Here is a 21,830-nt window from a genome sequence, read left to right as displayed (position 1 = left end):
GAGCTCATTCAGAATAATGTAGCTTGGGTTAAGACCAGACTATAACACTTACTCCAGTCCTAAAGGCTTTATGCTGATTTCCAGTTAGCTGGAGACGACATTTTAAAATCCATTAAAAAATTGTTGAGTAATAGACAGCAAACAGGAGTGTGAATTTGTGGAACTCAGAGTTCAAAGCAAATACGATAAAGCTGAATTTAGCTGATCTGTTGCTCGTGAATGGAATAATATGAGATCAGAAGTGAAGTTAACACCCAAGTATTTTAATTTCGGTTAAACATACAATGCTCTCCCGCACCGCCCATATGTATCATGAAGCTCTTTTCAAGCATTTTTAAAATCATTGTTTCCAAAATCATGCATTGTGCATTGTACATTGTTGTGATAATTTCAGTTAATTTTCTTTTGAAATGTCTTCAAAGCACCGACTTGTCGATGCTGTTAAATGCTGTACTTTAATTATGTGAAGCACATTGGACTATTATAATAAACACATGTTGAAGAAAACAAAGACAAAGTAGAAAAAAAAAGATGAAGAACAGCAAGAAAATGAAGAAAAGTGCCACAATAATAAAGTTGCCTTGTCTCCTTGTCTTGATAAAATATAGGGCAACATGACCATGGCAAAGGCTGTGGCATCGCACCGTACACATTTCTCAGTGGAGATTGATCCTTGGTGCACCTGTGGGGATTAAATGGATGGGATTGAGGAGCCGAGCTTCTGTTCTATATGCTTTGCCTGATAAGAGAAATCCCAGCTCAGCACATTGCACATTCAGAGCCAGGCATAGCTGTGATTACAGTTTGGAAGGGGGCTTTGTGCCAGGACCTCCATTAGCCGGAACTCCCAATCCATGCGTCTACACTTTCTGCAGCCGTGAGAGCAGACTCTGGTGCAGACCTCAGGGATACTCATTACAAGGCTGGCCCACAGGTTGCAGGAATTAAGACCTTCACGGTACAATAGTACACCGAGGTCACATCAACAGCCCCTTGAATGAGTCATGAAGCCACAGAATAATTTTTAAGATGGTTTCTTGCACTTACCCACAATCAAGGACAGATTTACATGTGTGAAGAAATGAATTGGTCTCAACAAGAAGGTATATCATTCCACATTGTCAAGGAAACAAATTCATGGTTGTGCTATGGGCTCACCAGTTTCACCCATAGTGGCTAATCTTTACATGGAAGAGATGGAGAAACAGGCCCTCACATCCTTCCCGGGGACAAAACCTAGATACTGGTTTAGATATGTGGACGATACTTTAGTCATAAATAAAAAACAAGAAATTCAATCCTTCACAGATCACCTCAACTCTGTAGACATCAACATTAAATTTACTCGTGAGGACATTAAAGAGAACCAACTCGCCTTCTTGGATTGTAAAGTAATTATAAAAGAGGACAGAGCGCTAAAAACAGATGTCTTTAGGACGGCTACGCACACTGACCAATACTTACTTTTTGACTCTAACCACCCTTTACAACACAAACTAGGAGTTATCAGAACACTCCAGCATAGGGCTAAACTAATACCAACTAGCATTGAAGGTAGAGAAAATGAGTCAAAACATATCAGGAGAGCACTCACCAACTGTGGGTACCCTCAGTGGTCATTTAACAAATGTCAGAAAGAAAGAATAGGGAATGAAACCAATAATTCTCAAGATACAAAAAGGAGAGGAGTAGCAGTACCTTACATTGCAGGAGTTTCTGAAAAATTACAAAGAGTCCTTTGGCAACATAAAATTCCAACTTATTTCAAACCGATAAACTCGTTAAGGCAAAAATTAGTGCATCCAAAAGATAGGCTACCAAATGAAAAACAAAGTAATGTAGTTTATTCCATAAATTGTAAGAATGAAAATTGTAAAGAGCAGTACATTGGGGAGACTCAACAAATTCTCAAAAAAAGACTTCATCAACATCGCAGGGATAATACAAGTGGGCCTCAATCGGCAGTACATTTGCACCTAAAAGCTAGCAACCACTCATTTGACGACAATGGGGTTAAAATCTTAGCGAAAGACCATAGATGGTTTGAAAGGGGGCTAAAAGAAGCAATTCTTATAAAACAACAAAATTCTTCTTTAAACCGGTCTGGTGGGGTGAGGTTCAATTTGGATCGTTCATACAACAGCCTGCTTAGGCAAAACAAGTTAGGCAACATTTGTAATGCTGATGATGTGATACCGGTGGGAGTGGGGGAAATAGGCCAGTTGTTAGTCAGGAATGTAGGAACAATCAGTGGGGCCACAGGGAGGGGTCCTCTGCTCCCCCCAACCTGAGAGTGTCACGTTTCGCGAGGTGGTGATGGCGGGTGCGGATCCCAAAAACAGGCAGGAGGGAGCAGGAGGTTGTTTGAAAAATTGTATTAAAATAAAGGTCAGCAGTAACAAAATGTAAAACATCAAAATGATCTGAATGAAAAAAATACAAAGTAGCAAAAGAAAACCAAGTGTAAAAGTCCGCCAAGGTTAAACAAACACGTACACAATGCATGCAGCAAACAAGCAGCAAACAAACAATGGACCGGCACCGGATGGTCGTGCCGGGTGTTCTTTTAAATGTCAATGATTAAACGACCAGCACCTGCGAGGCTGCCGGCAGGGCTGACGTCGCTACCCGCTGGTCGCCAATCTGATCGGGACGACCAGCACCTGTGCAGGTGCAGGCCCTCTCGCACGTTCACGCGACGGCGCATGGCTCTGCGTGGACGTCGAACTGCCAGGCGCAGAATGGCACCCCGTACGGCCGTATGGGACCAGGTCTCGGCCGGACGCCGACGTGGGCGTGAACTGCCCGGCTCCGGGGGAACGAGACCAGTCCAGAGCCGCTCCGGGATCCAGCGGTGAGTGGGGTCTCGGACTGACGTTGACGCGGACGTTGCACGGCTCGTCGTGGATGAGACTCAATTCGTCATGCACGACGACAGCGTGGCTGGACGTGGGCGTGCAATGCCAGTCACCCAGTGTCACCCTGGACGGCCACCTGGAAGGAGGTCTCGGCCGGACGTTTACGTGGACGTTGCGGCTCGTCGAGTGACGCAATTCAAACTCGACGAGGCTTGCGCTAACGTGGACGTAGCATTGCCAGGCACAGGGTGGAAATGAGACGGGTCCGATGTACCTGCGGGATCCGATGGTTGGCCGATTCATTCTGTCACGGTTCGCGAGGTGGTGATGGCGGGTGCGGATCCCAAAAAGCAGGCAGGAGGGAGCAGGAGGTTGTTTGAAAAATTGTATTCAAATAAAGGTCAGCAGTAACAAAATGTAAAACATCAAAATGATCTGAATGAAAAAAATACAAAGTAGCAAAAGAAAACCAAGTGTAAAAGTACGGCAAGGTTAAACAAACACGTACACAATGCATGCAGCAAACAAGCAGCAAACAAACAATGGACCGGCACCGGATGGTCGTGCCGGGTGTTCTTTTAAATGTCAATGATTAAACGACCAGCACCTGCGAGGCTGCCGGCAGGGCTGACGTCGCTACCCGCTGGTCGCCAATCTGATCGGGACGACCAGCACCTGTGCAGGTGCAGGCGGGGCCGACAGCGCCCCCCGTTGGTCGCCAACCAGATCATAACAGAGAGTAGGGACCTATCATAGCTGTGTCCGGTGCCGCCATGCCTGGACATTAGGGATATATAAATAGGGCCGATACGACCAGTCAGACTTTAGTTCGCTGACGAAGCCTCTTGGATAGGAGGCGAAACGTCCGAAACCTTTAAAATTGTACAGATGATGGCTGAAGAAACCTTCTCATCGATGGACCACTCCTGTACGACTGAGAGCTTACACAGAAGTTATTTATTATGTTATGAATATGTAGTTATTATGTGTGTTGTGTAATATTGGCTTATTCAGTTATGCAAGGTACATCAACATACATTGTACATACAAAGAATCCTTAAAACATTTGAAAATAATTATGTTTTGCATTTTTGTCGTGGGTAAATCATTTTGACTTGGTAGTTTTTGTAAGTAGTTCGTATGCTGAAAAAGTGTGAGCACCCCTGCACTAGACAGTACAAAAGGGGAAACAAAATAAGATATTGTCATGAAATTGCGAGTTAATCCAGACCATCAGGGAAATGCGACTCACCATAAATCTCGTCCAGATTATTCTGGAAACTATGGGCGGGACTTCGTGCCATACACTGCACCGTTGCGTCACTTCTGTCATAATTTAATAATCTTAGTGCACAACTCTGTTACATATATGTACTACTAAACAAATTAGTTTTAATACTTGGCTCCCAAAAATATATTGAAAAAGGAACGAAGTACACTAACATTGTATTGTAGTACTTGGCCAACAAAAATTATTCTGATGACATACTATACAAGAAACTAGTCATTCGGATTGCAGCTGTCACGTGACAACATGTAACAGCTAACTTAAATACTGACTAAAGACCTCGTTCCCAAACGGCACAACATATACTCTGCTACTACAAGTTCAAATTAGTTTGCAACAATATTATATCCTGTCTGTTTCAAATTCATGTATCAAAATATTTCATTTTAATCCGTCCGGAAATGTTTGGCTGTACAGCAAACGTATGCCTTGAGTTTGGAGCCCTTGGATGATTGTGTTGGATAACCCTGTTCTGCCTTAATACTACATATTTTCAATTTCGGAAGAAATTTTATAAACAAATTCATGGTTGTGCTATGGGCTCACCAGTTTCACCCATAGTGGCTAATCTGTACATGGAAGAGATGGAGAAACAGGCCCTCACATCCTTCCCGGGGACAAAACCTATACACTGGTTTAGATATGTGGACGATAGTTTTGTCATAATTAAAAAACAAGAAATTCAATCCTTCACAGATCACCTCAACTCTGTAGACATCAACATTAAATTTACTCGTGAGGACATTAAAAAGAACCAACTAGCCTTCTTGGATTGTAAAGTAATTATAAAAGAGGACTGAGCGCTAAAAACAGAAGTCTTTAGGAAGGCTACGCACACTGACCAATACTTACTTTTTGACTCTAACCACCCTTTACAACACAAATTAGGAGTTATCAGAACACTCCAGCATAGGGCTAAACTAATACCAACTAGCATTGAAGGTAGAGAAAAGGAGTCAAAACATATCAGGCGAGCACTCACTAACTGTGGGTACCCTCAGTGGTCATTCAACAAATGTCAGAAAGAAAGAATAGGGAATGAAACCAATAATTCTCAAGATACAAAAAGGAGAGGAGGAGCAGTACCTTACATTGCAGGAGTTTCTGAAAAATTACAAAGAGTCCTTTGGCAACACAAAATTCCTACTTATATCAAACCGATAAACACGTTAAGGATAAAATTAGTGCATCCAAAAGATAGGCTACCAAATGAAAAACAAAGTAATGTAGTTTATTCTATACATTGTAAGAATGAAAATTGTAAAGAGCAGTACATTGGGGAGACTCAACAAATTCTCAAAAAAAGACTTTATCAACATTGCAGGGATAATACTAGTGGGCCTCAATCGGCAGTACATTTGCACATAAAAGCTAGCAACCACTCATTTGACGACAATGAGGTTAAAATCTTAGCGAAAGAACATAGATGGTTTGAAAGGGGGGTAAAAGAAGCGATTCTTATAAAACAACAAAATCCTTCATTAAACCGGTCTGGTGGGGTGAGGTTCAATTTGGATCGTTCATACAATAGCCTGCTTAGGCAAAACAGGTTAGGCAACATTCGTAATGCTGATGAGGTGATACCGGTGGGAGTGGGGGAAATGGGCCAGTCGTTAGTCAGGAATGTAGGAACATTCAGTGGGGCCACAGGGAGTGGTCCTCTGCTCCCCCCAACCTGAGAGTAGGGACCTATCATAGCTGTGTCCGGCGCCGCCATGGCTGGACATTAGGAATATATAAATAGGGCCGATACGACCAGTCAGACTTTAGTTCGCTGACGAAGCCTCTTGGATAAGAGGTGAAACGTCCGAAACCAGATGACGGCTGAAGAAACCTTCTCACCGATGGACCACTCCTGTACGACTGAGAGCTTACACAGGCGAAACCCTGTTTAAAGGACAACCGACACAATGTTTTTGTTTCCTAACTGACATCAGAAAAAAAATGTTTTATAGCATCTAAAATACCCAAAACACGCAGGCTGATATTTTTAGTCAAATGAAAAACACCAATAAAAATGACTTAAAGCAGTGGTCCCCAACCTTTTCTTGCGCCACGGACCGATTTAATGTCAGACAATATTTTCACGGATCGGCGGATAAATACAACAAAATAAAATGATACGACAGGCATGGAGACTGTTTTTTTCCTTTCTTTTAAATATAATAATAAACGTGAATACATTGTGTATTTTTATACAACGTTATTAGCAGAGTCCTGGTCATATCGCGTGAACAACACCATATGTAACATCGTCTCTGCCCCTTAACGCCCTATGGTCACCAGGGTAAAGTTTAAATGTGCCTTCAAAGTAAGAACGTCCGAAACCTTTAAAATTGTACAGATGATGGCTGAAGAAACCTTCTCATCGATGGACCACTCCTGTACGACTGAGAGCTTACACAGAAGTTATTTATTATGTTATGAATATGTAGTTATTATGTGTGTTGTGTAATATTGGCTTATTCAGTTATGCAAGGTACATCAACATACATTGTACATACAAAGAATCCTTAAAACATTTGAAAATAATTATGTTTTGCATTTTTGTCGTGGGTAAATCATTTTGACTTGGTAGTTTTTGTAAGTAGTTCGTATGCTGAAAAAGTGTGAGCACCCCTGCACTAGACAGTACAAAAGGGGAAACAAAATAAGATATTGTCATGAAATTGCGAGTTAATCCAGACCATCAGGGAAATGCGACTCACCATAAATCTCGTCCAGATTATTCTGGAAACTATGGGCGGGACTTCGTGCCATACACTGCACCGTTGCGTCACTTCTGTCATAATTTAATAATCTTAGTGCACAACTCTGTTACATATATGTACTACTAAACAAATTAGTTTTAATACTTGGCTCCCAAAAATATATTGAAAAAGGAACGAAGTACACTAACATTGTATTGTAGTACTTGGCCAACAAAAATTATTCTGATGACATACTATACAAGAAACTAGTCATTCGGATTGCAGCTGTCACGTGACAACATGTAACAGCTAACTTAAATACTGACTAAAGACCTCGTTCCCAAACGGCACAACATATACTCTGCTACTACAAGTTCAAATTAGTTTGCAACAATATTATATCCTGTCTGTTTCAAATTCATGTATCAAAATATTTCATTTTAATCCGTCCGGAAATGTTTGGCTGTACAGCAAACGTATGCCTTGAGTTTGGAGCCCTTGGATGATTGTGTTGGATAACCCTGTTCTGCCTTAATACTACATATTTTCAATTTCGGAAGAAATTTTATAAACAAATTCATGGTTGTGCTATGGGCTCACCAGTTTCACCCATAGTGGCTAATCTGTACATGGAAGAGATGGAGAAACAGGCCCTCACATCCTTCCCGGGGACAAAACCTATACACTGGTTTAGATATGTGGACGATAGTTTTGTCATAATTAAAAAACAAGAAATTCAATCCTTCACAGATCACCTCAACTCTGTAGACATCAACATTAAATTTACTCGTGAGGACATTAAAAAGAACCAACTAGCCTTCTTGGATTGTAAAGTAATTATAAAAGAGGACTGAGCGCTAAAAACAGAAGTCTTTAGGAAGGCTACGCACACTGACCAATACTTACTTTTTGACTCTAACCACCCTTTACAACACAAATTAGGAGTTATCAGAACACTCCAGCATAGGGCTAAACTAATACCAACTAGCATTGAAGGTAGAGAAAAGACAATATTTTCACGGATCGGCGGATAAATACAACAAAATAAAATGATACGACAGGCATGGAGACTGTTTTTTTCCTTTCTTTTAAATATAATAATAAACGTGAATACATTGTGTATTTTTATACAACGTTATTAGCAGAGTCCTGGTCATATCGCGTGAACAACACCATATGTAACATCGTCTCTGCCCCTTAACGCCCTATGGTCACCAGGGTAAAGTTTAAATGTGCCTTCAAAGTAAGACACACCACAAAAACAAGTACAAAGCGCATGAAAAATACAACTCACTACAACTGAATCATTGGGACCCCTGAGCTTGTTTCTCTGCGGTCCCATCTAGGGATAATGGGAGTCAATGACACCCGAAGTGTCTTGCTTATGTCCAGTCTACTCCGTTGTTTTGTTTTGGTTGCTGTAAGTGCAGAAAACCCCGCTTCACACAAATAAGATGTCCGAAACGGTAACAGGGTTTTCAGTGCTGTTGTGGCGATCTCGAGGTATTCTGCCATCACTTTAATCCAGAACACCGGCAGAGTTGTTGTCTCAAACATACTTTTAAATCCGCCAACATATGCGAACTCCAGCAGTTGTTCTTCCTCTTGCAGAGGCCTGCTGGATTCACGTGGTTTGTTGACAAATGGGTTGCGGATCCATTCCTTGGCAGTTCGTGGGTCCTTTGTGGCTGGGAAGTAGCGCTTGAACTATTTTAAAAGCAAAGACAGGTGCTCGTGCATCAGCTGGGGGAATGAAGGCTCGGGCTGAGTCTCTTCCAAAAACCCCGCCAATGTTTGAAACATGTCAAATACACTGTCAAATACACTGCACGGAAATGCGCTGCAAGCGGTGACTTTTCATTTTTCAAAATAAAATATAGTTCGGACTCAGATAATAAATAAAATGGAAATTATGTAAATTATTTATTCTTTCTCCGCAGCCCGGTACCAAATGACCCACGGACCGGTACAGGTCCGCGGCCCGGGGGTTGGGGACCTCTGACTTTAAGTGTCCCAGAACTACTTCAAAATGACCTCACGTAGCGCCAAGATGTCTTGCCTTGCCCGAGAATCAAAACAATGGCTTCAGATTCGGAGAAGATGCTTTCTTGTTACTCAAACAGTTTTGAATATGATTGAAATCGTCCTGAAGAGGAAAGCATACATGTTTCCAATCAATTAAAGAAGTTCTTCTGTGTCATTTTGAGCGTCTGGAATGCAATGTACCATCCCAGAAAATGCACAAGATGGCGCCCAAGCTCCGTTGGAAATGGGCTGATTTGTCTGCTAGGAATTTGTGTCAGCTAGTATCAAATAGTAGTCTTGGTGCAGCACACAATGATTCACCATCACATTATTTATGTGTTTTCCTTCTAATTTTGCCATCAAAACAGATCAACACAAGTACCCAGATAAAGTACCCAAAATGCAGTGTGTGTCGCTTTCTCGGTCAGGGGCGTTCTAGACGTGACATCACGGTAGGTATTGTCACCAACTCAAAAACAAGACTTCCTGAATATTCAGCGCGAGTCTTAAAACGTAAAATATAGCTATATGCGGTGGAATCTCAGTAGAAGTCATTTGAAGTGATTTTACAAATTATTGACACAACTTGTCCGGAGGCGTCCGATAGTTTTGTCATAATTAAAAAACAAGAAATTCAATCCTTCACAGATCACCTCAACTCTGTAGACATCAACATTAAATTTACTCGTGAGGACATTAAAAAGAACCAACTAGCCTTCTTGGATTGTAAAGTAATTATAAAAGAGGACTGAGCGCTAAAAACAGAAGTCTTTAGGAAGGCTACGCACACTGACCAATACTTACTTTTTGACTCTAACCACCCTTTACAACACAAATTAGGAGTTATCAGAACACTCCAGCATAGGGCTAAACTAATACCAACTAGCATTGAAGGTAGAGAAAAGGAGTCAAAACATATCAGGCGAGCACTCACTAACTGTGGGTACCCTCAGTGGTCATTCAACAAATGTCAGAAAGAAAGAATAGGGAATGAAACCAATAATTCTCAAGATACAAAAAGGAGAGGAGGAGCAGTACCTTACATTGCAGGAGTTTCTGAAAAATTACAAAGAGTCCTTTGGCAACACAAAATTCCTACTTATATCAAACCGATAAACACGTTAAGGATAAAATTAGTGCATCCAAAAGATAGGCTACCAAATGAAAAACAAAGTAATGTAGTTTATTCTATACATTGTAAGAATGAAAATTGTAAAGAGCAGTACATTGGGGAGACTCAACAAATTCTCAAAAAAAGACTTTATCAACATTGCAGGGATAATACTAGTGGGCCTCAATCGGCAGTACATTTGCACATAAAAGCTAGCAACCACTCATTTGACGACAATGAGGTTAAAATCTTAGCGAAAGAACATAGATGGTTTGAAAGGGGGGTAAAAGAAGCGATTCTTATAAAACAACAAAATCCTTCATTAAACCGGTCTGGTGGGGTGAGGTTCAATTTGGATCGTTCATACAATAGCCTGCTTAGGCAAAACAGGTTAGGCAACATTCGTAATGCTGATGAGGTGATACCGGTGGGAGTGGGGGAAATGGGCCAGTCGTTAGTCAGGAATGTAGGAACATTCAGTGGGGCCACAGGGAGTGGTCCTCTGCTCCCCCCAACCTGAGAGTAGGGACCTATCATAGCTGTGTCCGGCGCCGCCATGGCTGGACATTAGGAATATATAAATAGGGCCGATACGACCAGTCAGACTTTAGTTCGCTGACGAAGCCTCTTGGATAAGAGGTGAAACGTCCGAAACCAGATGACGGCTGAAGAAACCTTCTCACCGATGGACCACTCCTGTACGACTGAGAGCTTACACAGGCGAAACCCTGTTTAAAGGACAACCGACACAATGTTTTTGTTTCCTAACTGACATCAGAAAAAAAATGTTTTATAGCATCTAAAATACCCAAAACACGCAGGCTGATATTTTTAGTCAAATGAAAAACACCAATAAAAATGACTTAAAGCAGTGGTCCCCAACCTTTTCTTGCGCCACGGACCGATTTAATGTCAGACAATATTTTCACGGATCGGCGGATAAATACAACAAAATAAAATGATACGACAGGCATGGAGACTGTTTTTTTCCTTTCTTTTAAATATAATAATAAACGTGAATACATTGTGTATTTTTATACAACGTTATTAGCAGAGTCCTGGTCATATCGCGTGAACAACACCATATGTAACATCGTCTCTGCCCCTTAACGCCCTATGGTCACCAGGGTAAAGTTTAAATGTGCCTTCAAAGTAAGACACACCACAAAAACAAGTACAAAGCGCATGAAAAATACAACTCACTACAACTGAATCATTGGGACCCCTGAGCTTGTTTCTCTGCGGTCCCATCTAGGGATAATGGGAGTCAATGACACCCGAAGTGTCTTGCTTATGTCCAGTCTACTCCGTTGTTTTGTTTTGGTTGCTGTAAGTGCAGAAAACCCCGCTTCACACAAATAAGATGTCCGAAACGGTAACAGGGTTTTCAGTGCTGTTGTGGCGATCTCGAGGTATTCTGCCATCACTTTAATCCAGAACACCGGCAGAGTTGTTGTCTCAAACATACTTTTAAATCCGCCATCATATGCGAACTCCAGCAGTTGTTCTTCCTCTTGCAGAGGCCTGCTGGATTCACGTGGTTTGTTGACAAATGGGTTGCGGATCCATTCCTTGGCAGTTCGTGGGTCCTTTGTGGCTGGGAAGTAGCGCTTGAACTATTTTAAAAGCAAAGACAGGTGCTCGTGCATCAGCTGGGGGAATGAAGGCTCGGGCTGAGTCTCTTCCAAAAACCCCGCCAATGTTTGAAACATGTCAAATACACTGTCAAATACACTGCACGGAAATGCGCTGCAAGCGGTGACTTTTCATTTTTCAAAATAAAATATAGTTCGGACTCAGATAATAAATAAAATGGAAATTATGTAAATTATTTATTCTTTCTCCGCAGCCCGGTACCAAATGACCCACGGACCGGTACAGGTCCGCGGCCCGGGGGTTGGGGACCTCTGACTTTAAGTGTCCCAGAACTACTTCAAAATGACCTCACGTAGCGCCAAGATGTCTTGCCTTGCCCGAGAATCAAAACAATGGCTTCAGATTCGGAGAAGATGCTTTCTTGTTACTCAAACAGTTTTGAATATGATTGAAATCGTCCTGAAGAGGAAAGCATACATGTTTCCAATCAATTAAAGAAGTTCTTCTGTGTCATTTTGAGCGTCTGGAATGCAATGTACCATCCCAGAAAATGCACAAGATGGCGCCCAAGCTCCGTTGGAAATGGGCTGATTTGTCTGCTAGGAATTTGTGTCAGCTAGTATCAAATAGTAGTCTTGGTGCAGCACACAATGATTCACCATCACATTATTTATGTGTTTTCCTTCTAATTTTGCCATCAAAACAGATCAACACAAGTACCCAGATAAAGTACCCAAAATGCAGTGTGTGTCGCTTTCTCGGTCAGGGGCGTTCTAGACGTGACATCACGGTAGGTATTGTCACCAACTCAAAAACAAGACTTCCTGAATATTCAGCGCGAGTCTTAAAACGTAAAATATAGCTATATGCGGTGGAATCTCAGTAGAAGTCATTTGAAGTGATTTTACAAATTATTGACACAACTTGTCCGGAGGCGTCGGTTGTCCTTTAAAAATATTCGTATGGATTAAGTTATATTGCTTGAATCTCTGTCTTTATTTATGTATTTACTGTATGTATTTGTTTATTTGTGCAACTGTGTTCTTCATCGCCTGGATCTTCTGCCTGTGGTACTGACTCCTCCGTCAGACGAGGGCACACCCTTTGCAGCCCTGTCTGTGACGGCCACGAGCTGCTCACATTTCCTGATGTTGACATGCATTTCAATAATTTTAACAGATTCAGAAATTAAAAGGGGGGGTGTCTTTTAACACCTGTTTTGCGATGCACTTTGTGGTCCTAATTAAGTCTACAAAGTGCAATGTCAATACAATTTCACTCAATCTATCATATTGACTTTGTCTTCCGTTTTTACTTCCATTACATTTGGTATTATTTCATCATATCTTAAATGAACGAAAGCTGGGCTGGCGACCGAAGTAAGATTATCTTTCTGTCACAGCCGATAAATCAGTTGGGTTGACAGAATTTCTTGTCCTAAACAACTAAATACCCACTTCCTGAGGACATGAAGGGCCATGCAGCAGCTGTCAGGTCAATCCAAGTAAGATGACTTGGTGCTTCCATGAACGGTGGGAGGTGTCTGCGTTCATGGATTACATGCCTCAAACCAGCTATCTCAGCTGCCACATTCTCTTCTCAATGTCATTTTCCCTTGAACAAATGCATGCAGCTCGGAATTCCACGTTTGAGCTTTTGCAACCTGTTGCATGTCTACTGGCGAATTTTGATTACTACACTACTACTACGTGTTAGAGTATGACAATAGTATTCACTTGGCATTGGACAAAACAGATTTAACTGTATGCTAGCTACGTAACAAACTCGAAGTTTCAACAATGTGTTCTAAAAGGAAAATCTACACACTAGTATATAAATTATTACACAAATAGATTCTGTAATTATAGCATGAACTTTGAATTTTGGTCTAACATGTTAAGAATGGCAACTGCATTTCACTAGTGATCTGTCGAGGGTGAAACCTATACCACTTGCCTCAAGTCAACTGGGATTGGATACATACAGCTCACACATGACCTTGAAGACGACAGGTACAACGATGGATGGATGAATATATGATGAAATGTATTTTTCCCCAAATGAGGGATTTATCTATGTATCTGATGTACATTTGTATGTAAAGTATAGCACATTCTCCAGCATCCACAGATGACGACTTTGGGGTCAGTGAAGAGGACTGGGGTGAAGATGCTCTGCTCCTCTTCAATTTCAGCAGTGAGCTTCTGCGAAAGCTACTCTCATAGCCTCATAAAGTATTCATTGTAATGTAGCAGCTCGCAAGGTTTGCTTCAAGCTAGAAACTGCAGAGAGGTGTGCAAATGAATGTGGTTGGGCAGTCTGTTTCAGAAATACAGTAAAGTCTCGTTATATCGATATTCAAGGGAGTCCGAAAAAATATCGATATAACCGGGACTATCGATATATCCGACCCTGTTTGCATGTAATTTTCTCCGTACGTGCATAGAAATAGTATCGATATAACCGGGACTATCGATATATCCGATATCGATATAACGAGACTTTACTGTACTAAGTTTTTTTGGCAGTGTGCAGTCAACCCTGAATATGTATGAAGCTGATTAACTGATTTGAAATGTTGCACGAGCAGTAAATTGACACAGCGGGCTTGACCTGTTGTTAATGAACAGTAAATATTCATATGTTTGGTCAATAAAACATGCTAAAAGGCCATTTTTAGGTTAAAACATCAAAAACGAAATGCTGAGTAGAGTGCCTGTTAAGTGGGAGATGTTTCAATGGAATGCATAGTACACTGTGTCACTTCACAAGTCCATATTTGTCCTCCTCCCAATACCCCCACATGCCTTGCCAGTGAAGTACCACACAAAGAATGTTGACCCCACTACTCCAACATGAAAGGGAGGTGGTTGCTGCGATATATTGAGAGTTTGATGACGAGTGCTGGCTTTCTCACTTACCAACGTGTTTGTGGTTTTACTGCAGTGCAGGACAGCTTGAAGTTCATTTAAGCTATCTATGTTACATGAGCTTTGACAATGCCCGATGTCTCAGATGAGATACAAAAGAAAAAGAAGAATCATGAAACACTGGACGTGATGTTATTCTGTCCATTTGTGCCAATGGATGGTCCTCACATGAGATTAGCCTTGATGTTGAGAGTGGTGTGGGAGCTGTGCCTCAGGGATGGGAGGTTGTGAATTTGGGACACATCGTAGAAATAGAATCTTCAGCGTAACAGTTTTAGTATTAGGCCCAAAAGGAGCTTCCTAGGGAGTACATTCTTATGACTTAGGTTTTGAAATGCAGTGTGTGTGTGTTTTACTTTATGTATTGCTTGATTAAAAAAATAATGAAACTTTGTAGAGGGCTGAAGTAAATGAAAACCTTTTCTATTTTGCCATGGGTGTTGTCTATTTTACCATCACTTTTCATGATTATTTATAACAAACTTACGACTTACAGGACTGGAATCAGACAGGAAAGTCCATCCATCCATTTTCTGTGCCGCTTATTCTTCATTAGGGTCGCGGGAGGTGCCGGAGCTTATCCCAGCTGTCTCCAGGCACGAGGCGAGGGACACCCTGAATTGGTTGCCAGCCAATCACAGGGCACACAAAGACAAACAACAGTCACTCCCACACTCACACATAGGGACAATTTGGAGTGTCACTTTTTTTATCTAATTGGAAGATCGATAGTCACATGCATCAATGTATTTTCAGAATGAATATGAATCATGCTAAATGGGGCAAAACAAACAAATACATATGCCCGCTTTTGGAACGATGAAGAATATCTACCAGGGTGAGTGGTAGATGGTGCATACAAGTGACTAATCAATAAATGTTTTGTACTGTTGGTATGCAGAGATGTAACTTGGAAATCCAACCTGATGAAACTAAACTTTTTTTGTTTTTGTTTTATACCATGACTATAATATATCTCATTGGGATTTTTCCAACTACTAATCTGAACAAACTAGATTGTGATTATTATTATTATTATTATTATTATTATTATTATTATTATTATTATTAATAATAATATTAATATTAATATTATTATAATTATATGACAGGGTGCCCAGAGAAGAGCTGTGGTATTGAATGAGGAAGTCTGGAGTGACAGAAAAGTATGTCAAAGTGGTACAAGACATGTATCATGACTGTAAAACAGTTGTGAGGTGTGCTGTTGGTGTGACAGAGGAATTCAAGGTAGAGGTAGGACACCACCAGGGGTCAGCTCTGAGCCCCTTCCTATTCGCTATGCTGATGGACAGGCTGACAGACGGTGTTAGACAAGAATATCCTTGGAGTATGATGTTTGCAAATGTCATGGTGATCTGTTGTGAGAGCAGAGAACGGGTGGGGGAGAAACTAGAGAGGTGGGGGTATGAGAGGTGGGGGCTCCAGCTGGAGCGGCTGGAGAAAAATGTCAGGTGTGATGTGTGATATAAGGGATTCAGCTAGGAAGAAAGGTTAGGTGTATAAAACGGTGGTGAGACTGTCATGATCTGGTTGGCGACCAACGGGGGGGCGCTGTCGGCCCCGCCTGCACCTGCACAGGTGCTGGTCGTCCCGATCAGATTGGCGACCAACGGGTAGCGACGTCAGCCCTGCCTGCAGCCTCGCAGGTGTATTTTAATACAATTTGTCAAACAACCTCCTGCTCTCTCCTGCCTGCTTTTTGGCATCCGCAGCCGCCATCGCAAACCGTGACAGAGACCAGCCATGATGTTTGGACTGGAGTCAATGACACTGAAGAAAAGACAGGAAGCAGAGCTGGAGGTAGCAGAGCTGAAGATGTTGAGGTTTTCTTTAGGAGTGACCAGGTTGGATATGATCAGGAATGAGTACATTAGAGGGACAACTCATATTAGAGGCTTTGGAGAGAAAGTCAGAGAGGTCAGACTGAGATGGTTTGGACATGTCCAGAGGAGAGAGAGTGACTATATCGGGAGAAGGGTGCTGAGCCTTGAACTGCCAGGCAGGAGATCGAGAGGAAGAGGAGGTTTATGGATGTTGTCAAAGAGGACATGAAGGTAGCTGGTGTGAGAGAAGAGGATGCACAAAACCGGGGTAGATGGAGGACACTGATTCGCTGTGGCGACCTCTCAAGGGAAAAGCCGAAAGGAAAAGAGGGAAAAGACGAAAATTATTATTATTATTATTAATATTATTATATTTTTCTCATGCAGTTCTTCACCAAAGGGGCAACCTCACCCCATAAATGGCTGGGCAAATCGGGGAAACTCCTTTGTGACCGAATCATGGCATCCTGTTCTCAGTTTGTCTGTTCATCCTTGAGATGCTCCAACCAGTTGTTTCATGAGCATTCCTCAATTTCCTCGCCCTTTTTTCCACCTGTCCCTGCTTTTTGGCAATGTATTGCAGCCACTATTTTCTAAATGAATGATTATTTACAAAATAACCGATTTTATCATTTTGAACCTTACATATCTCACTTTGAAATATAAACATTCTATTTAATGTTGAAAAGACTTGAAAATCAATGTTTTCTGTGTTTAACACAACATAACTTAATTCTATCCAGTCATTATCTGTGCCTGTTAATTTGCAGAGGTTCGTGGGCATGCTGGAGCCTATCACAGCCCAGCAGATGAGTGATTGAATAAAGAACAATGCAAATATGACCTGATGCATTGACTCTGGTGCAGTGAGTTCAGTGGATGATTCACCCACTTGCTCACATAAGCTTAAAGGACAACCGACGTCTCCGGACAAGTTGTGTCCATAATTTGTAAAATCGCTTCAAATGACTTCTACTGAGCGCATTTTACAAAGATTCCACCGCTGAATATTCCGGAAGTCTTGTTTTTGAGTTGGTGACGAGTTCTCACCCTACGTCACTGAAGGAACGCCTCTCACCGAGAAAGGACATACCTTGCATCACCTCAATGCATTTTGCTGTACTTTGTTTGGTCTGCAAACTTTGTGTTGATCCGTGTTGATGGTGAAATTAGAAGGAAAACACGTAAATAGCGCAATGGTGAATCGTTGTTTGTTGCGCCAAAACTTCTACAGTGCATTTGATGTTCGCTTACAAAACGTCCCAGGACACAATTTAGACGGAGCTTTGTCACCCTCTTCTGCCTTTTTTTTTTGGCTACTGTGAGTACTAAAGAGTCACTACATTTCTCACCAGATGCATCAAAATGACCGGAACAAATTCTTTAATCGATTGCAAACATGTATGCTTTCCTCTTCAGAACTATTTGAATCATATTCATAACTGGATGAGTAACAAAAATCATATTTTCCGAACCTGAAGCCATTGTTTTGATTCTGCAGCAAAGCAAGACATCTTGGGGTGACACCATGAACAACACCTTCTGAAACTGGCCACTTCCGGGTTCAATTTGAAGTAGTTTTTGGACACTTTAAGTCATTTTTATTGGTGTTTTGCATTTGACTAAAAATATCATACTGTGTGTTTTGGGTATTTTAGATGCTATAAAACGTTTTTCTGATGTCAGTTAACTCTTTCCTCCCTAGCAGGCATTTTGCATTTCTTCCCCCTCAGCCTTCCTCAGTTAGGAAACAAAAACAGTGATGTCGGTTGTCCTTTAAACATCAGCTGCCATCAGTTGCCAGGCTAAATACGTTCTAATTCACTCAATCTCTTTTTTGTTCAGTGGCTAAACTAGGTCCGAGCCTCCTAATTCCTTTTCCTCTTTTGTCTTCCCGGTGACACGAAAAAGAAACATATTTACATCTAAACTAATACCGTCTCATCTCCTTTTAAATCATTCACCTGTTCACTAAGAAAGCGATGCAGTTCTTGCTGTCTTGTGGTTTAGAAGAGAATCTAGAATCAGAATCAGAATCAGAATACCTTTATTCGTCCCACAATGGGGAAATTTGCAGTCCACAGCAGCAATTGAAAAGGGACGGGGTTGGGGTGGGGGTGAAAGGATAGAAAAATAAAAAAACAAAATAAAAATGTCAACTGTATACTGTGCAAATGTAAATGTGCAAAACCGTTCCATAAGAAAAAAAAAACTGTACATAGTGCAGAATCGAGAAATGCATTTTGATATATTGCAACAACCCATATTTACAAGTGTCCAGTTTTTTTAATTTTTTTTCACATGTGATCATTGAGAATTGTGAAGCCTGACAGCAGTCGGTAGGAACGAGCGGCGGTAGCTCTCCTTCTTGCAGCGCGGATGTAATAGTCTCTGGCTAAAGGAGCTACCCAGAAGTTCAAAAGCAAATCCCTGAAAAGAACGACTCATTCACTCCGACATCATTATGCCATCTTTAAACACCTTTCACTTTAATTGCCCCCTTGTGAATTGCTTGTCCCATTCACATGAGTAACAGGAGGGGAAAAATGGGTCTCCTTTTAAGTCATAGTGAGAAAATACATTGTGACGATGTTGTGAACGTGTGTTTCTGTGTGTGTGCGTGTGTTTGTGTGAGTGGATGTGTGCGTGTGTCTGTGTGTGCTTGTGCGTGCGTGCATCTGTGTGTGTATGTTTGTGTGTGTGTCTATGTGAGTCGTGCGCATTCATGGGTCTCCAAGTACATCATGCAGATTTTCCTTTTCTGTCTTTGTGCCTGCAGGGTCTCATACTGTCACATTTTGATGCCTCACTTTGCCTGCCTCCTGTGTAATCTACAAACACAAAGTGTGTAACCTGAAACACACAACATATCCAGCTTTCCCCGCACACACAGAATAAGACTCTCAATGAATTTGCAAGCGTGGAAATGTATGTACATCACATTGAAAAACCTTGTTGAAATGCCCTAAAAGCAACAGAGGCCGACAGATTTAAAGCGATGTCAGCCAGCTTCTTGCCCCACTATGATTTTGTCACTAGTTTTAAGGAATGGTGGCTCTGCACGCTCTGCTTCCATGTCAAATGTTAGTTTTGCTGCATGGCTAAAGTGGAATCACTGGACATACGATTTGGTATACGATTTAATGGAATGCATCAAAATGTTTTGCCTTTGCTGAGTACTGGGAGCTATTTTCCAGTTTTGATGGAGACATTATTTTGGTTGCAAAATAAACAACATTCAGACTGATGCAATGCACAATCATCATCCTCATCTTCAGTTTTCGATTTGTGCTCAGACCACAGATGTGATCACGGTTCCATTCTTAAAGGATTTCAGGGTGTCATTATGTGTTATGTACATGTACAGAGGTCTTCGCAACACCAGCAAAGAACGTGCACGGCCACGTGCATGTAGAATCCTAATAGTGACGATGCAAAAGCAAGAGACAAAAAAAAAATAACAAAACAAACAAACTGTAATGTTGGGTGGACATTTTAGAAAATCGCCTCAGACAAGCTCTCCTTGAAGCATGTGTAGAGTCCTTATGGACTCTACACCAGGGATAAAACCACCGGCACTCCCGACACATATCATTTATACTGGATGGTGATACCAATTTTTCTGCATGAGATTGACGACTCATAGCCCGCATTATTTTAAATGAAAAGCCAGCCAATATCCTGCACTTGAAAGAAGATTGCATTTACTGTTTTTGTAATTACTTTTTTTAGTCAAGTTGTTGCGCAAAGTAAAATCACTTGGTTGCAGATATTTGTTCTAAATAAACTGTACATATCCTTAAAAACAGCTTCTAAATCCAGATGGTTCTATTCATTTGTTTGGTCCTGCTCTTTTCCATGAATGGAAAGCAAATCCCAAAGACACACTCGAAACATTATGGAGACAGTCGATTTCCACGAGCAAGAAGGGCCCAATATTTGTGCCTGTGTTGCAGATGTTTGTTGCAGGATTTGACAGAAATTGTATTTCTTTCATTCAGATTTCTTTGAGGTAGCAGTATTTACGCTGAGAATGTCTTCCATGAAAATGTAATTCAACATTTTGTTGAAGTGAAGAAATTATCAGTCAAAGCAGACAGAAAGAAAATGCACGTTTTATGCTTCATGTGCTCGACATCACTCACCAGAAAAACATGTTTCTTTCACGGGTGACACTAAAGATGCAGTAAGGAAAGTTTTATAGCACAACCCATACGCTCAAAAGTTCAGAAATTCACAGTGGAGGCAATTTCTTTGTGAAAGAGAAAGACAAGTGTTGAATAAAGCGAAAAGACACACAAGATGGGCACCCATGCTGTACGATGCTGAAAATTAAACTATACCTCTATCATCAGTTATTGCCTTGAACATCTGTTCTCTGGCTAGACTGGGTTAAAACAAGGATGAATGTTAATTAAAAGAGGGAAGGCATCCACATATTTGAGAGATATGTCTGTCAAACAAGACATGGCCGTGGAGTGTCACATCTCTTGCCAATGTGGTTACCATAAGATGCACTAAAATATGGTTGTCGTTATTTTACTGGAGTACAAACCCCAAATAACATGCAAAATATTTGTATTTACAATCATGTATTTGAATTGATCCAGAAATACTTGGATACTGGCAAAGTGTATGACTAGTGCAAAGTGTATGACTAGTGCATGCAACAATAAATTTGAAATGAAACATATTTTAGTATTCATTTGCAGCCAATAAAGACTAAATTGTCTTTTAGGTAGTCACGTTTTCTGGGAATGAAGTGTAAAATCGGAAAAAAAATATTGAGTGTGGTGAGTGCATAAGATACAAGAGCAACAACCAGCTGGACTCTTTTTTTATAGATCTGCAGTGTCGAGAATCTCGTTTCACACACTTCTTACCGCCCTAAAACACTAAACTTCCCAATTACACTTTATACCTTAGTAAAGTTACCGTTCATTTTCATTGTTGTCAGATGAGGTTGATAAGTGATAATTCCAGGCCATTACTTAATGTATGGTAAATTATATTAATGACATGGTATCACAAATGAAATCTCCAAACCATCAAATTTTGCATTGAGATACAATACGTGGACACATATATTCAACAATGAATTAGAATTGAGATGCACTTTTGCATGGACAAAACCACTGCACCAATTGGCCTCTGCAGTTCATGCTCTAAAAACCATGGATTCACTAGCTTTCTGTCAAACTGCCAAGTCTCATTTACAGGTCCGTTTCCCTTAATTATGTGAGCTGTATTGTAAAAGAAGGCCTTTACACGAATACAACATGTGGGATAAATGTGTTAATCTGACAGCTTTTACATCAAGGAAAAAGAAGTTAAAAGGACCTATGACAGAAAAAAAACTGCTATTTTCTGGTCAAGGTGAATCTTTGATGTCATATTATTGGTATAAATTGTTATATATTATTATTGTAAATGAGGATGATGCAGTTTTTCAAGCCATTTTCCTGGTTTAAAAATGCTTTAACAGTTC

The 21,830-nt window shown here is 41.0% G+C and overlaps 1 protein-coding gene across 2 annotated transcripts in view; it reads right to left on the bottom strand.

Moving 5' to 3' along the window:
* tspan9a (tetraspanin 9a) overlaps positions 1-21,830 on the bottom strand; it is a 239,831-nt gene that overhangs the window by 106,376 nt on the left and 111,625 nt on the right. Inside the window, exon 1 of one of the 2 annotated variants that reach the window (XM_088997136.1) lies at positions 14,993-15,011. The exons of the other annotated variant lie outside the window; for it this stretch is intronic. The gene's annotated coding sequence lies outside the window, so the exon portion shown is untranslated. Of the gene's footprint in view, positions 1-14,992; positions 15,012-21,830 lie in introns of those variants that run through there. 2 annotated transcript variants of the gene reach the window in all.

Source organism: Hippocampus bargibanti, linkage group LG05 (genome assembly GCF_051943395.1).
Source record: "Hippocampus bargibanti isolate YZ-2025 linkage group LG05, ASM5194339v1, whole genome shotgun sequence".
NCBI classification, from domain to species: domain Eukaryota; kingdom Metazoa; phylum Chordata; class Actinopteri; order Syngnathiformes; family Syngnathidae; genus Hippocampus; species Hippocampus bargibanti.
The sequence above is the reverse complement of the archived record's forward strand: the minus strand, read 5'-3'. Positions and strand labels throughout refer to the sequence as shown.